The following is a 17,124-nucleotide window of genomic DNA, read 5'->3' on the forward strand; positions in this document are numbered from 1 at the left end:
TAATTATGTTTTATTATCAATAAAGACATTTATCTATATCATGTTATCTGATTATATTCGTATAAGAAAATGATATATGTCTTTAGAATGGTAGAACCGTGACAAAAGTATCGAGTGTTTGAAATCTCAATAGTCAGAACCCTATGAGCACATATGATAGCCATTCTAGAAATGTCTGTAGCCCCAATATTATCTAGACTTAAGGCACAGATAATACGGTAAGGCTATCATAGTGTTGGACGACCCTGTCGAAAGGCGGTGATAGATCTCACTTGTTAAGGTTGTTTGATGACAACTTGGTGCAACACATGAGTGCTTACTGTAGGCAAGTTCACCGGACTAGCCCACCGGAGGATTCCACATAGATGATTACCCCAATGTCTATGAAACAAATCCTCCAACGAATGGTGGTGCATGTGATCCTTAGAATTGAGATCACCGGAGCGCCTTGTGCACTAATTGGTGTAGTTTGACACTAGCCTAACATAGTCCTCTCAAGACTATCAAAACGGTAATGGTTGGCTGCATTGAAAAGTGTATCAAGACTATGGTGGATTGACAAAGGATTCATCACTCCCGGGTACGGGAGAAATAATCTCACTGAGTAATTCGGTAGATGGCAACGACATTAAATCTGTGGCCACAGTGGGATTGAGTTGTAGCTCAATCCAATCTATTCTGGTCATTTGTCCAGTAACCGAATATTGAGATGTCAAGGATATCCAAGGTTAACACTATTTCTATGCTTTGACCTTGATGAGATAATAGATGATGAAAGGATTGAATTGCATGGTAACCATATTGTTGATAGGTAGCGGTTTCGCTGAATCCGAATCTATCGAGTGGCCATGATGCTTAGCTAGAGACCAATCTTGGTCTATGTCAAGTGAGACGATTGATTGATTGTCAATTGCGATACTATTCATTACCAATATGATGAGAAGCTTTTGAGTCACACACATAGAAAACAGATAGGAACATAATTCATGAGAGGGGTATTTTCATCATTTCTGATGAAATGACATTTTGGTAATCTCATAGTGCAATTAAATTTGTTGAGGTTGCTGCCTAAATTTAATTTCATATAGAAATTAAATTAGTGAGATTATATATATTTGAATTTAAATATAAAGGATATTATCTAATATTAATATTGATATTATGAAATTCAATTTTTTTTTTTTTAAAATTTGAATTAGAAATTTCATGTTTGGTTGCAAGGGGAATCCATTTCAAATTGGAATAAGTTGTTTGCTATTCCAATTGGAAAATGGCCATTCCAAGTCGGAACAGAATTTTAGTATGCACTATTTAAGTGCAACTAAAATAAAAAAAAAATCATTTAAGTGATTTTGAGTTGCAAAATTAAAAAACCCTAGCCTCCTCTCTCTCTCTCTCTCACTCTCTCTCACAAATCCGTGAGCCTCCTTGTACGAGAAAGAATTTTTCTCCCTAGAAAAATTCTACAGAAAACTTTTGCTTTATAGTTGTGAGATTTTGCTGGTGTGTGATACACTTTACCTTTGATTTTATTTTTATCAAAATAATGTAATCGGCGTAAGGATCATGGGTTAAAGGTTAACGGATCTTTAATTAAAATTTTTTAAATTCCTCTACGTATGGATCCGTTAACTTACACATAGAAGTTTTATATGCTTTATGTTTAATAAAAAAAATAGAACTGCATGAATCATAGTGGTAAGTCCTTTTTAAACAAGTATTACTTTCTATGTATGACTATGCAATTTTTCTCTTTCCAAATAAACTCATAAATGTGGGATATTATTACTTTATGAACAAACCTCAAATGTTTGTTCCATATCCTTCATTATGTTTGTTGTTCTGTAACATAAATGTGTACAACTTAAAAGAGAAAAACAAAATAAACTTCAGAGTTTTATAGAATAAAGATATGAAAGTATTATCTCTCAAAGTGACAGATTGGGATTTCGTCCCATTTGACCTACATAATCCTTGAACGTCTTTGGTTGCATGTCTTTTGTTAGAGGATCTGCAATCATCTGCTCAGTATGTATGTGTTCACTAAACACTTTGTTGGTTTTAATGTGCTCTCTTATCGCTAAATACTTAATGTTGATGTGTTTACTTCAACTTACACTCTTATTGTTTTTAGCCAAAAAAAAAAAAATTAAAAAAAAAAAAAGCAATTGAATTGTCACAATATAACCTTATTGCCTTAGAGATAAACTCAACAACTCCAAGCCTAGAAATGAAACTTCTCAACCAAATACCTTGTATAGTAGCCTCAAAACAGGAAACAAACTAAGCTTCCATGGTAGAAGTGGCAACCAAAGATTGTTTGACACTTCTTCAAGATATAGCACCTCCGGCAAGCATAAAAACATATTCAGATGTTGATTTTTGAGAATCAATACAACCAACGAAGTCTGAGTCTGAATATCCAACGATCTCTAAATTGTCGGACCGTCTATATGTAAGCATGAAATTTTTAGTCCCTTGAAGATAACTCATTACTTTTCTATAGCTTTCCAATGATTTAAACTTGGATTGCTTTGACATATTCCCAACATTTCAACTGCAAAAGCAATGTCAAGTCTAGTGCAAACCTGAGCATATATTAGACTTCCAAAAGCTAAAGCATAAGGAATGTTTTTCATTTGTTCCTTTTCAATCTCAAGTTTAGGATATTGGTTCAAATTGAAGTTGTCACCCTTAACAATGAGTGCAACATTGGGCGAACAATCCTTCATCTGAAATCTCTCAAGAATTTTATTAATATAGGTTTCCTGAGATAATCCTAAAACATGTTGAGACATATCCCTATGAATCTCAATGTCAATGACATAAGATTCCTCACCTATATCTTTTATACTAAAATGTTGAGAGAGAAATTGTTGCACCTCATGTAGCAAACCCAAATCATTTGTTGCAAGTAGAATATCATCTACATATAACACAAGAAAAACGATTTTGCTCCCACTCACCTTGTGGTATATATATTTATCCATAACATTCTCTAGAAAACCAAACAAAGAGATAACATTATGAAATATTAAATACCACTGTCTAGAGGCTTGTTTAAGTCCATAGATGGACTTTTACAACTTGTAAACCAAATGCTCGCCTTTACTTGAAATGAACCTATCAGGTTGTTTCGTTTTCCTACAAATCTCCATTTGAAGAAAGCTGTATTTACATCAATTTGATGTAAATCTATATCAAAATGGGTAATTAATGCCATGATGATGCAGAAAGAATCCTTTTTAAAAACTGGATTTCACTATAATATTATGCACTTCTAGCCATGACATTCATTGTAACTAAAAGTACGAATTTGCGTAGTTAAATGGTTTAGCTACAAATACAATGTTTTGTAGCTTATTGTAGCTAAAAGTGGCGCAGCTAAAAGTTAGCCATGTAACTTTTTGCTTACGTAGCTAACAGTTTATATTTTTTGCTATGGATGAGATTAATGTGTAACTAAAAACTTAAATGTTTTTGCCATAACAATAATAAGCTTGTAACAAAATCTTTGCCTTTATAGCCACGGAGAATAGTATGTATAGCTATGTTTGCATTTTAGCTACACAGATATAAATTTATAACTAAATCTTGAAAATTCCTACTACAAAATAATATTCATAACAAATATATTAACCTCTTGGTTACGTGACCACTAAAATCGTAACTAAATAAAAAGATCATTTGCCACATATATAGTGAAATCGTAGTTAAATATTAATTTTTTTACTACATACATATAGAAGTCATATCTATATATCGAAAGATATTGTTATAGACATATTGTGTTAATAGCTAAATATTGAAAATATTTGCTATGGATACTTTTGATTTGTAGCTAAGTTTTATAATTATTTGCAATGGAAAAAATAATTTATATCAAGAATTTATAATTTATTGTTTTGATTAAAATTAATTATAACAAATACTACTATAATTAACAAATTTAATAATAATTACAAATTTATAGCAATATTTTTATATTAAATAGATAATATGGCATTATAAGAAAGATTCTAATAAAAAAATAAAACATTAATAAAATCATTTTCAACCAAATAATTGTCTACTCATAAAATTCTTCATCCTAGTAATTTAAAATGTTATCAACTAATTTTTTTACAAAATATGAATGCTTCAATGCCATTACTACCACTCGAGCATCCCTCTTCTCTTAAGCTCATTCCAATGCCACCCTTTCTTGGAAGGTTCCAATAAGACATTGTTTTCAGGAACCTCAATAGGTTATGATGAGAGTCTATTGTAAAGTAGTAGTTCATGAACGACTTCCTTGGGTTCCATGGTGTATTTTTCGTCTAGTGAAGACATCTTCGCCTTGAGCTCTTCTTCAATCTTCCTGTTACTCAAGTGTGTGACTATGTGTATGTGAGAGAGTAATAAGATAAATGTGCTTCATATCAATACAAACTAGGATAAGTATTCATTACTTGTCTTCCCAAACCAAGCATTTTGTGGCGTCGTTTTAATTTACCTACAAAATGGTAATATTAATTAATAATTATTTAAATTAATAATAAAAATGGATATTCAGTTTGACTAGTTGGCTGAGTGTAGAGAATAAAAGTGGAATGCAAATTGCAAAATAATTATGGTATATTACCAAAACACCTAGCAAATCTTTCCAAAAGACTAAACTGTGAACCACAGAGCAGTAAGGTTTCATAGACAAGATGCAAAATATCTAAGGTATAACACATTCATAAATGGTGTCAGCCATGTATCCAAAGTTTACATTCTCATTAGAAGATTTAACTCAATATGAAATTACAGCATGAAAATTTGAAATAAAAATAAAAAAATAAAAATGAAGATGCAGGTCCAAATAGACTTTGCATCACACAGAGCAAGATTCACAATTACCAGGCTTGTTACTTCCACCTTCAAACTAAGAAAACCCTAAGTCAAGGCAGGGAACTAAATGGAGTTATTTTAACTCAACTCATGCTTAAACCTTGTGGCAGCTTAAGGCTCACACCTTATTATTTTGGAGATCCAAATGTTCATCTTACACTTATCCTTAAGATCACTAAATAAGCTAAAGTCCAATATACCATCGCTCCAAGTTTCCTTTAGCTCTCCCTCAAAATGGTTGTGCAAATATCTAACACATATTTTTAAGCAATCTAGTAGTTGGATTAAATGGGTGACCCTTTAAAATTAATTATGTCTGTCCCAACAATAAATCTTATTGCTTATTAGCTGCCTAGTATATGGAGAAAAAGTAAAAGGAAAAGATAAAAAAAAAAGAATGATATCCTAGAACAAGCATCAGACTCTAAATATTTGTGACCAATAACTATATCTATTTCTTAAGTTATCTAACCAAAGGGAAGACAAAAGCTATAGTATTAAAGGAAGGAATTAAGAAAAGATGACTACTTGTCAATCACAACAACTTTTTCCTTCATTGTGCAACTTGATCTTTCATAACACAAATCCATTACAAAGAAAAGAACAATGGAAATAACAGATGGAACAAAAACTAATACGTGGAATACTTTAAGAGAGAAGTGAAATGCTTAGAAAAGTGCCTTGGGATGGGACATGTCACAGTGTTTATAGATAAAAGTTTCTGCGCTTTTTTGTCCTCTCAACAAGATGAATACCATCAATTATAGACGCATGGTTTAGTGCATCAGAAAATATGGAAATTTTTTCATTTTTCAAAGGTTTATCACCAACTGAGCCAGAAGTGAGGCAATGCTTCCAATTGCTACCATCACAGCCATATTGGCTGCAAATCCTGTAGGGCAAAGAAGACAATCCTAGAGCATAAATTGAGACAAGAATGCATCAGTTTTTAGATTATTGTAGTAAACATCTTAGCAGCCAAATGAAAACTAATATCAACGATTGAAATCATAATTAGTAAAAATAATCAGAATTAAAAAATAAAAGAGAGAGACATAAGAAATATGAACATATAGATGAAAAGGGGGGGGGGGGGGGAGGAAAAGAGAAAGGTCGGAATTTCCCCAGAGGAGGTCGTTGATGGGAGACTAGAGAACGGTGACGGAGGAGACCAAAGTGGTGAACACCCTCTGAGAATACCACATCAAGGTGACATGATTCACCCAATCGATGAACACTTGAACCGAACTCGCCCATCCTTTTGACCACAGGGACGCGAGAACCAATTTGATCAATCAACTAGTTTTTTTACAAAAATCTGCCTCGTGCACTATACGACTTTTTAACTTCCTCTTTCACTTGAATTTCCAAGGGGGGGAATCACCATTTTACAACTGCTCCTATACAACTATCTTTCGTCTAACATGATCACAAACGAAGACAGAGAATTGCATAGATAGGAGGAGGAGACGAAGCAACCCATTTGTCCTGATTGGAACGAATGAAGAAAGAAAAAGAACGATGGCCCCTTTCACCTAGGGGACATCGTCAAAGAACAATGTCAGGGACACGGTGAGAACCTTCCCTTCCGTTGGTTATGCCTTTCCTTGATATGGAATAATGGTTTTTAGGAAGTGCGGCTATGGCCTGTGGGAAAAATTTTAGGATTTGAATTATGGGGTTAGGAAAAAAATTCTTTATTTTTGGGAATTGAGGTGGCACATAAGTTACATGGTCATTACACATACTTTTTCTTCATTATTTATTTAGCATTATTTTTTGGAATTATAGGGTTAGGAAAAAAATTATGTATCTTACAAAGAATATATACTTTTTGGTCATTCCACATATAATGCTAATATTAAAATCTAATTTACCAAACACATATACAGTATATAGCTTTTGAAACTCACGACAATTTCAAAAATTAAATTTACCAAACATATTTCTTATTATTTTTAAAGTTTGGTATAAACTAATTAAACTTATAGCTACAATAATCCCAAACTAACCCTTAAAATGATATATTTTACTCATTAAAATATATGTATAGTCATAAAATATATTTTAGTATTTATTTAATAAATATTACAAAATATACTAAAATAATTTATCTTAATTAAAATTTATTAAATCAAATAGTTAAAAAAAAAAAAAAGAAGAAGAAAAAGAAGAAGAAAATAGGGTTGGCTAGCAACCAACTGTCAGAATTTGACAATAAACTGTTGAAATCAAGCAATCGCTGCCAAGACACATCAGTGTCACAGCTAGTCCTATAAGGACCAGCATGAGTTGATCTGTCAGAATTTGGTGGTTTCACCAGATTCTGACAGGCCATTTGGCCACAGAAGGTGACCGAATGTTTTGTAGCCTTTTGTGGCCAAATAGCTTGTTGTAATCCTTTTATAAATCAAATTATTTCATAATCATCTTGAAACTTAATCAGTTTTAAAAGTTGTTTACCAAATACTTTTATTGTTGTAGCTTAAAACTTAGTTGATTATTTTTAAGCTACAAGAATCTCTATCACACTGTTACTTTTCTCAACTTAATTACAATTTCATCATCTTTAAAAATTACTAAATAGGATATAATTTTTTTAATATATATAATTTGTAGCTAAACATTATAATTATTTGCAATGGAACAAATAATGTATATCAAGAATTTATAATTAAGTTTAACAAATATTGCTATAATTAATAAATTTAATAATAATTACAAATTTATAGCAACATTTTTATATTAAATAGATAAAATGGCGTCATAAGAGAAAATCTAATATATAAAATAAAACATTAATAAAGTCATTTTCAACCAAGTAATTGTCTACTAATAAAATCCTTCATCCTAGTAATTTAAAATGTTATCAACTAATTTTTTCACAAAATATGAATGCTTAATGTCATTACTACCAACTTCAATTTAAATAGGTATTAAATAAGTTGTCGATGTTCCAATTGTTGCTATTGCCATCTTCGGTAGCTGACATTTGTGACTCCACCATTCTTAATCTCTTCTTCTTACTTTATTTTTTTACAATAGTCTTTTACCATTGTATGAAAAATTTTATGAAAGTATTAAACCAAACACATGAACAATGAAAAATTTTTTAAGGAGGTAATTTTGTAGTATTTTATATGATTTAATTTGTATCATATCTCCTATAATTTTAACCATATTTTATATGATTTAATTTGTTTTTCTATTTTCTTGCATTTTCTATATATAATTAACAATAAACAAATACTGTCATACTCAAATATTAATAATATTATTAACGCTATCATCATCATCTAGATTATACATACAAGTCCATATATACAAATATGTAACATTACCAATTCTTATAATATCTTATATCTCATACTTAAAATTATCTATATTTAATAAAGTGTTAGTTTTAAATCACCATAGAAAAGACAAAAACATCAGAGATCCTCTAAAATAAAATTCTATTTACAAAAGCTCACACTTTTAGCTTGTTGAAGAGTTCTTTTAAGTTAGCTATCGGTTGAAGGTTCCAATTTACTGTTGACTATAGCGGTGTGATTAACATATTGTTTGACTATAACTATTTAATTCATAAGTAAATAAAAATATAATTACTCACGAGATAAAGTAGAATATCTATAGCTGCATACTATAAGGATTGTAGCAAATTAATTTTCACATTCTTTATTTGCTACAATCTTTATAATTTATAGCTAATACACACATACTAGCTATATATTTAAACTAGTAGCTAATAATGATACTAAAATATTGCTACTACCATGAAAATAAAATTTGTATAGCTAGATACCTTAATTAGCTACAAATTTCAATGTTTTATAGCTAATGCACAAATAATAGCTATATAATTAAACTCGTAGCTAATAATGGTACTATATGCCATATAAATAAAATGTTTATAGCTAAATACATTAATTAGCTACAATGTTTTATCATAGCTAATACATTGTAGCTAAATGACTAGTTATTGCCATGATTTTAATAAGTTAAAGCAAGAGATGAATATTAGCTTCGAGGGAGGAAATCTTATCACTAAAATTATTTCAATTAGCTATAAATATTGACTTTTGTAGTTGTAAATATGTATTTGCTACAGTTTTCCTTTCTGTAGCTAATTTTTGTAGTTATATGTGTATATTGTTATAGTGTTTATAATCAATCCTTCCTCTTAGCATGAACCCCTTGGCAACAAGTCTAGCCTTGTATGTTGCCTAATGAATCCCTCTTGGTTTTAAATACCCATTTAAAACCAATAGGTTTCTTTCTAGCAGACAACTCAACAAGGTCTCAAACTTTATTATCTGTCATAGAATTCATCTCCTCAATTATAGCATTATACCACAACTCAGATTTACTATTGTCCATAGCTTGTGAAAACATGTATGGGTCATCTTGAACGCTTATGTCATAGTCAGACTCTTATACATACACTACATAATCAGTAGAAATTCCTGATTTCTTTGTTCTAGTAGATCTCTTTAATGTTGTATCAAGAGTCTCTTGTTGAAACTGTTTCACAACTAGCTGTTCCTCCTGTAGTGGAGGTTGTTCATAATGATCTTTTAAAGCAATTTCATCAGAAAGTGGATTTTGAATGATTGGTTCCTCATCGTTTACCCTACTTAGAAGAACAACCAATCTTTTACTTGATGTAGGAGCATGATTTGAAACATCATTTTCCTTAGAGACTGTCCTTGAGTCGATCACTCCCATTGATCATGTCATCTTCAAGAAATTTGGCATTTCTCGATTCAACAATTCTACTAGAATGGTTCAAACAATAAAATTTGTGTCCCTTGGATTTCTCAGCATATCCAATAAAATATGCACTAATAGTCCTAGGGTCTAACTTCTTTTCTTGTGGATTATAAACTCTAACTTCAACTGGACAATCACAAATATGTAGATGTCTTAAACTCATTTTCCAACCTTTCCATAACTCAAATGACATTTTGGGAACTGCCGTAGTTGGAACTCGGTTTAATATATATGTTACTATTTTAAGAGCTTCAATCGACAAAGAATGAGGAAGTTTGGAGTTATTAAGCATACTCCTTACCATATCTTAAAGTTTTATTTCTCCGTTCTGCTACACCATTCTAAGATGGTGTGCCAAGCAAGGTGTATTGTGCCACAATACCTTACTCCTGAAGAAATTTAGCAAATGGACCAAGTGTTTGTCTTGTACCAGTATATCTACCCTAGTATTCACCACCTCTATCAGATCACATAATTTTTAATGTGTTTTCCATATTGTTTCTCTATTGCTGATTTATATAATTTGAAAGAATCCAACGCTTCATCTTTATGATGAATCAAGTAGATATACATGTATCGTGAGTGATCTCATCAATAACAGTAATGAAATATTTTTTTTTATGACCGACAGTGTCTAGGTTAGCTTGCACGCATCTCAACTAATCTCTTGGGACCTTGGAACTACTAGCTAGGTAAGAGCTCCAATGGCCGCCCCTATTAGTAGTCAAGGTGAATTGAACTTAATACCTCTTAAGTAATATACCCAAGAGTCCTAGTTGACCACTCGACCACCCAATGGTGGTTAAAGTTAGAGATGGACGTTTTGCCTGCATCGAACATGTCAGGAATTCCTCAAAAACTTTGAGGATGGGGTTAGGTATGGGGAGAAGAGTATTCCTCGCGTGTAGGGGTGAGGTGGCTTTGGGGATAGGTGTATCCCCACAAGACCTCGCCCCGACCTGCCCCCAAAATTACCCGCTACGAAAATTCCCTGAAAATATATAATTAATTAATTATATGTTTTATGAAATTTCGTATAAGATAATAGATTTTGTGTAAAATGATCATCATATGGATCATGTGATGCAATCAAATTTTGTAATTGTTTTCTTAAATTTATTATTGAATATTTTAATTTATGTAATAAAAGTAGTTGTAAGGCATAAAGTCAATATATTTTGATATTTGATTAAAGATTAAAGATTAATAATTTATTATGTTTTATAAGGATACTTAATACTTTTAAGTAATGATTAATAATTCTAAATGGTCTTAGAAATCCCTCTCTCAGTCTCTCACTCTCTAATTAACAGATTAAGTAATTATGTTTTAATGCCAAATATAATCACCATAATTATGCAATTTAAAAAAACTAGAGCTCATGTTAGGGCAACAAATGCATGTGTGTATGATTTCTAAAATTTTAGAACTCTTCCTGGCACCGTTCTTAGATTTGCTAGTTTGTTTTCCTTTAACGCAGTCTATACAAGTATCAAAGTCAAGAGTTTCAAGAACTCTAGTATTTACCAACCTTTTAATCGTATCAATGGAGATGTGTTCTAATCTCTAATGCCACAAAAAATAAGAGTTATCATTCATAACAGTACGTTTAATACCAGAACTAGCATGTGAAGTAATCAAACTATAAGAAACAGTATCACTTAAATGAATTTTAAACAAACTATCATCCACAATATCATATCTAACAATAGATGAGTTCTTAAATAAAGTAAAAGAACTCTTAGGAAAGTTGAAGAGTATCCACATGGTACAGGCTTGAAATAGAAATTAAATTCCTGGAAAAATTAGGAATATAAAAGGTCCGTTCTAAATTCAAAATAAAAGTGTTACGTACCCATTTTGATAATGGGTAAATGTTAATTAAATTGCATTTTAGGAGTTTTCTTAGGGATTTATTTGTTAATTAAGATTGAGTTTATCTCAATAATTTAAATAAATTAGATTAGGATATAGATGAGTTTTATTTTAGTTGAATAAGTCAGCCACGTATTTAGGATTCTTTAGTTGGGTTTAAACGTGTATTTTGGTTTGTTTAAGTTGTGAACGTGTTTTGCTATTTAATAGGGTAGTATGGTTGTAAGCTCATATATGTTTCTTAGAATTCTATTAGAATGAATATGATGATTATTTGCATAAAAAGGTTCTATTTGAACTTTTGGAGGTTTCTAACTCCCTCAATTGAGCAAGAATTGCTTTCTTCTCTATTTAATATCAAAATAGGTCAAGGAAAGAAAACTTCTTCAAGCACGTCTGTATCAAAAAGCAGGACTTAAAATAAGTTTGTATGTTCCTATAGCTTCCACACGTGAATGCATCATGTTTCCTGAATAGATGCTGTATTCACTTCCCATCGATTTCCTTTGATTTAGAAAACCCTGCGTGGTATTAGAAACATGGATTGTAGAACCAAAATCAATCCATCAATTATTATGAGAAACACAGATCATATTAGATTCATAACACACAAAATATGTGAGATTACCTTTCTGGTCAAGCCAAACCTTTCTCTTAGGACAATCCTTCTTCATCTCTCTCTCTCTCTCTCTCTCTCTCTCTCTTTTTAATTTTTATTTTTTTACAGAGAAAATACTTGGTGTTGTCCTTATTTCTTTTACTAGTAACCTCATGCAACTTGCCTTTCCCTTTCCATTTCTTATTCTTACTCAAAGTATACTTGACATTTTTTACACCAGATGTGCAGTTTCATTAACTTCCTGAAGCAATATCTCCTCCTCTTGAACACGCACGGTCAAAAGTTCATTGATTGACCATTTTGCCTTTTGTGTGTTGTAGGATATCTTGAAAGAAGTATAATGAGGTGAGAGAGAGTTTAGGATATAATGCACCATGAAATCATCATTAACCTCCATATGAAAGGACTTCAATTGAGCAGTAATGTCATTCATCTTCATAATGTGCTCACAGTCACAGACACCTTTAATACTTATGAGCTTCATGGATGTCAACATACTCATAAGGGTGCTGCCTAATGCCTTATCAGATGTTTCAAACTGAGCTTGAATAGTATCCATTAGTTCCTTGACATTCTCACACTCTGATAGTTATCCACGAATATTAGTCATAATGTGAGATTTGATAAACATCATGCTTAAGCAGTCGGATCGCTCCCACCGTTCATACAAAGCAATCTCAACTTAAGTACTAGTGTTCGTAAGTATAGGTGGCTCTTCCGTATGAAGAGTATAGTCAAGATCAATGCATCTTAAATGAAGAAGGATGGCCTCCCTCCACCTTTTGTAGTTGTCACCGCTCAAGTAAGGAACTTTGTCAACAACCATCATCAAAGTTTGATCAACTGTAAGTATATCAACAGATATGCTTACTAAAATAAAATTATAAGACACAAACCATCAACAATAATTATAAGTTTACCAATGTAAAACAAATAACAAATTATAAATGAATCAACATATAATAAAATCTCCATGTGGGTAAAGTCATTACATATTATGATTCATTATCATTTAATGATGAAACTAAAGGTCGGAATGCATGGAGAAATAAGCATTTGATGCATGTAATACTATAAAATATATGTTAGGATTTTGCAAAAAAAAAAAAAAAAATTCAATCAAATTGAAAACAAGTAAGGCATAGCTTGTTACCTTAAGTCCTTAGCAACCTTGGAGACTTTTAATTTCAAGAGAAATTAAACAAAAGAGTATCCACACTAAGGGAAAAAGAAGAATTAGGCCAAGAGAGATATATTAGGGTTTTTAGAAAATTTTTATCTCTACTCTAAAATTGATATATCATTTTCTTTATATATGTAACCTTGTAAACAATTCAATAATTGTTTTGGACTTCCTTCAACATTTCTATAATTGTTTTGGAGTTGTAAATAATTCCATAATTATTATGAAGTTATTAAACTTCTTTAAATAATGACATTGGATTAACATGTAATCATAATTAACAATTTAACTCTTAAATTGTTTATATATTTACAATTACAACCCACTATTAAATCTAAATTAATGTAAGGAAAATGATTAATTATGAACTTAGAATTACACTTAATTCCATTTAACAATTTAATCTTTTAAATTGTTCATAATTACAAATATAACCCTCCATTGAATCTAATTCAATGATAATTATACAAATGTCTTTATTACCCTTGGTAGGTGCTAGCCAACCTTGGATAATCAATTCTCTTTGCCTATTTCTCCATTCTCCTTAGTTTTTTATGTGTGACCTTTTAGGATTACCGTGGCTTAGCTGTGAGCCCAATATCGTAGTCTATTTCAATATGTTTCGTCATAATTCCTTACGACCGAAACTCCCACGGATCATCATAGGCATCTAGCAATGTTTCATAACCCTTAAGTCACAATGAAGATATATTCCAATGAACCCTTTTATAATCATATGCCCTATGTAGTTAAATTCTTCTGTTGTCTAATCCCAATTAAGAATGGATTCATTGTATGTCAAACTCCTTGTTTTAGTCTTATATCAAATTGAAAATCAATATATTTGGAACGTGTCACCATGAAACAACCTTTCAAGTGACATTTTATATACCTCGGCCGGAGATTTCCTTTTCCAATGTATATTGACATCTGTTTGGGAACTTGATATCAAACTATATCAAGTCAACAGATCCCATCTTGACTATCACTTGTCATCACTTATAAATAACACAAGGCCAAATCGACTTTTTACACATGACATGACTAGTCCCCATGTTTATACACCATATGAACCATATGTATCTATGCGGAATTCAATCGCGACATCTTAGGTCTAAGGATCAACGATACACTAATACGCTCTTATGATGTATCATTGACTACATTTTAAATGTCCATGTGATTCATCGTAAATAGTCATATTTGATAAAAAGTTCTTTAATTGTTTATTCATGCTAATGTCCTAATGATATGACTCTCATAATCACCCACACTAATATCATCATATGATAGTCAATGGAGGCATGCTGAATGCCTAGTATGTAATATTATTGCCTAATTAATATTACCTATGAGGGAATGCTTTTACGATTTTGATCTTCTAAAGATTTTTATCATCCGGACATTTCACAAGTAATATAAATAATATAAATGAAGCAGTAAACATACATGTGAAATCAGAACTCTTTCTTCCATTCTTAAAAGAATATTTACAAGATATAATGCTTTGTGTTGTGGTAGTCAGCAGGACTACAAGTCTACAGGTCTACACAAAGATGAATAACTAAGATGAAGTATATGTCCTAAAAGTTGAAGTGAAGCAAAAGATCTTTTTATCAACAACTGAGAATAAAGCTTTTTTAGTCAATGGCTAAGATTTAAGTTTTTGTTTTTCTTGATACAAGGATTGCCAACGTGGACTCTTTTTATACTATAAAAGCATTCTCTCATTCTTTAAGTTGTAACTTTTAACACTTTTGATAATATACAAGCAGAGGAGCTTTGTTTTTTCTACTATATTTTTTGTTTAGTTTCCTAGAAAGTTTCACGACTTTCTTGTGTTGATTCTAGGACTATCATATGGTATTAGAGTTATAGATGACTAGCATCATGAATGATTTTGATAGCTCCTCAAACTCTAAGAGCAAAACTATAACCAAGGACTTTGAACAGATGATTCAAATCGATGATCAGCTGAAGAATTTTAGTTTTCCAAACTCATTGCCTACTGTTGTGGTAAAATTGGGAGAGAAGAATCATAATTACCAGAGGTCACAAGTTCTACCAGCTCTCACATCATTTCAACTTGAAGGTTTTGTCAATGGAGAACGATCTTGTCCTGAACCATTTGTCATAAGTAAAAACAATGAATCTGGAGATTTGGTGAGAAAACCAAACTCTGACTATTTCTTATGGAAAAGAATTGATCAATTTCTTATGAGTTGGCTGTATTCATCAATTTCTAAGTCAATGTTTGGATATGTTGCTAAGTGCTTGAGCGCTTTTGAAATCTAGAAAATTCTAGAAAATCATTTTATTACTAAATCAAAAACCAGGACTATGCATCTGAGGAATCTATTGCAAAACACAAAGAAAGAATCTTTAAGTATAAATGAATTTGTGCTTAAGATGAAAGGTTATGCATACTCTTTTTTAGCTAGTGGAGTGACTTTGAGCACTGAGGAGTTAGTGGCTTACATATTAGATGGACTAGGTCCCGAGTATGATGTAGTGTCAGTTCATTTGTCAGGAAGAGGATATGATCTTACATTGCAAGAAGCACAATTCTTGCTTCATAAGCATGAAATTAGGTTGGAAAGGTATAATAGTGTGCACAAAATTTATCATGAAAATTCAGCCTTATTAGCACAAAAGCAAAATCTTAATCCTGGACAATTATCATACAATAATTCGGTATCATATCCTCCACCAACACCAATATTCAATCATGCCTTTAATACTCCACCAACACCAATATGTTAGAGTAGATGCCCTAGAGCCAATCAATTATTGTAGAATTGACTCTTTGTAATAATGTTCATTAATCAATAAAAGGCATTTTATTCTATATCGCGTAAATCATTATTATTGCAATATGTATTGATATATGTCCTTAGAATGGTAGANAGTTTTGGTCACAACAACCTTATAACTAACTTAAATTAAAAAAAAAAAAAATTCTTCTAATTATTTCCATCTCATTAGTATAAAACAGAAATTAACTAATAAATGATATAGAATAAGCTAATATTAGAATTTTGCTAAAAAGGAAAAAAAGAGTTAATAATTGATGCTAAACATTGATACAACCCATGTTAACAAATGATGTCTAAAAATGTTACGATGCTAACAATGCCTACTTTAAAGATAAAGGGCATGAAGCTCTAATCAAATTGATTAAATTTAACAGCCTAAAATCAAGTGATAAAGTGATACATAAAATAACTACTTATAACAATTCATTGACAACTGTTGGATATATATATATATGTATGTTCAAATTAGTTTAAAAATTGAAATTCCTATAATCCGACCCCGCTATATATAGATATATAAATTCTCGTTGGGGAAGTATTTAACACATTTCATTTTCTTACATTTCAGTAACCATTAAGATTAAGAGTTTTATTTGATACATTTTATTCATCTATTTAATTTGAGGATTCTAATTATATTTTTATAATATTTTGGCTAAATAAGAGAAGAAGTGAAAAGACCCTCAGAGGATTTTAATACTACCTTGGGTTAAGTTTAAAGTTTTGAATGGAAAATCCCTAAATATTTTTAGAAAATATACTTTCTTTTCCAAGCATGTTTGATTTAAAGCGTACTCATTCCATTGAAATTTTATTAAAGACCTTGCTGAGCCAAATTTTATTTTACTGGCTCGAACAACTTCCAATATCAATGAATCTTTATTTGTTTCATATTGATATGATTTAAAAATTTAGTATTTTATTCGAATAAACGTCAACAAGTTAAAGTGAGTAAGATTAATTCTATTAATAGCCACTAAAGG

The sequence above is a fragment of the Pistacia vera genome, unplaced genomic scaffold, assembly GCF_008641045.1.
Source record: "Pistacia vera cultivar Batoury unplaced genomic scaffold, PisVer_v2 Contig146, whole genome shotgun sequence".
NCBI lineage: Eukaryota > Viridiplantae > Streptophyta > Magnoliopsida > Sapindales > Anacardiaceae > Pistacia > Pistacia vera.